Source organism: Pseudochaenichthys georgianus, chromosome 18 (assembly GCF_902827115.2).
Source record: "Pseudochaenichthys georgianus chromosome 18, fPseGeo1.2, whole genome shotgun sequence".
In the NCBI taxonomy this organism is placed as follows: Eukaryota; Metazoa; Chordata; class Actinopteri; order Perciformes; family Channichthyidae; genus Pseudochaenichthys; species Pseudochaenichthys georgianus.
The window spans coordinates 15,107,046-15,109,107 of NC_047520.1; the positions used below are offsets into that span (position 1 = coordinate 15,107,046).

General features: G+C 36.5%; 1 long non-coding RNA gene across 1 annotated transcript; it reads right to left on the reverse strand.

Annotated features, from left to right (window-relative positions):
• Positions 1–365: 365 nt before the first annotated feature.
• Positions 366–1,847, reverse strand: LOC117463623 (uncharacterized). The gene is made up of 4 exons (XR_004553960.2): positions 1,768–1,847; positions 1,520–1,594; positions 1,199–1,273; positions 366–443 (listed from the first exon to the last, which is right to left on the reverse strand). It is a non-coding gene; the product is annotated as an uncharacterized lncRNA (long non-coding RNA).
• Positions 1,848–2,062: the final 215 nt, after the last annotated feature.

Below are 2,062 nucleotides of genomic sequence, written 5' to 3' on the forward strand. Positions count from 1 at the left end.
GTTAGTATAGTTGGCCAGCTTGGTATGGCTGGTCAACCGGGCCAGGTAAGCTGGTCAAGCTGATTGTCCTGCAGGCTGGCTGGCTGGCTGGACTGACCAGCAAAGCCCGTCTGGTAAGCTGGTCAAGGTGGTTAGGATGGTTTGATTTTTTACATTATGGATTTCTCACCACATACTATTAACTAAGTTAATTCAGTCACATTCAAACAGTGACTGGCAGATCTGTCTCACATATCAGATTTTTTGCTGGTGAAATGTTCCGCTCATAGCCACACTATCGTTCACGTCACGCACACAGCGTTAGCTGCAGCATATAGACAGTGTAGCCACACATAGTGATTCGACTACAACAATTGAGAATGTACCTCAATCACAGTATGCTGACTTTCATGTGCAGTCTGATCTCCCACTTGTGACACTTCATCTGAAGAGACCTCGTGTTCCTTTTGAAAAAAAATCGTTAGTATATTAGACTGGTCAGCTTACTTTCATAAAGTATAAACCGTGATAAGGCGGAAGTAATATATGGACACAGAGTTGACAGTGTTGTAGGGCTGCAACTATCATTTTCATTATCGAATAATCTGTTGATCATTGTCTTGATAAAGTGAATAGTTGTTTGGTCCATAAAATGTCAGAAAGTGTGAAAAATGTTGAGCACTGTTTCCGAAAATCCAAGATGACGTCCTCAAATGTCTTATCTTCTCCTGACTAAGAGACCTCATCCCAAATATATTGAGTTTACTGTCATAGAGTACTAAAGAAACCAGAAGATATTCACATTTGTGAAGCTGGAATCAGAGTATTTGGTTTTTGAATTTTTTACAGAAATTATTCAAAATTATAAATCAATTATCAAAATAGTTTTCTATGAATGTAATAGTTGGCAACTGGACAACTGCAGCCCTATTATTCTGTTTGTATACCATGTTTAATTTGCAAAAGTTATAAATAATATAATTCATATATTTGTATTAAATATTTTGGACTCTAGTAGCTAGTTAAATTGCAAGACTTTAAATTAAAGTGCAGACTGTCTGGGCAGTGCTCAACATGCTCAAACATGCTCAGTCTGAAATGTTGCATTAAGTCAATTAACTGCATTACATTTGCACCAAATATACATAATACACACCCTCCAGCCAACTAAAAAGTATTTTTCTAGTCAGAAAATACAGGTAATTCAACTATTATTTACTTCAGCTGCAGGCCACCTTCTCTCATGTCCACTTTCTTCTCTTGACTGTAATGAATCATCTGAGTCGGCATCATCCTTATCAAGAGATGAAATACACGTAAAGAAAAGCAATGTGTAACACATACAAGACAACTTCCACTAATTGCACTGAATAACCATGCAAAACCATGGTGGTAGTACTTTGAGAGTACTTCGATCCCAAGTTGCAGACTCTCATTTTCTGAAGAGACCTGATTCTTTTAGAGAAATTTGATATACGTTTAAAGTATTCAAGTTCAGATACACTTTAAGTACAGGAAAAATGTATTCAAAAATATTTACCTCAATCACATGCTGCCATCTCTCATTGTCACTTTCGTCACTATCATGCATCAAATGATCTGCTGGCGTCTCATCCTAGTTATAAGACATGACAAACCATGGCATCACATACTGTATATCACTCATTAAAGAGCATATATCTTACCAATATATTCATTGGTAAATATAACAACTCAAGAAAGACATTAGATGGAGGATCAGGATAAAATGAAAAACAATTATGCCATATGTACACTGAGGATACATACCTCAGTTATTGTCTTGTGTTGACAAATTCTTCTGAGTGTAGATCTTGGTATTTCTGAGCTACTGCAAGGCTCCAGGTAATCTTTGTATATTCGTGTTGACATCTAAAGTAAAATAATGTTGCATGAACATCATCTTCAAATCTTCAAAATCCTTCTACATTTCGCCTTCTAATCTAACATGTACGATATCATGTGTAAAGGAACATTCAAATTGTGGTGTCTCTTATCATCTGGATCATGAAGTGCTCACTGATTGGATGGCAGTGATAACACCATCTGATCTGATTGACAAAAA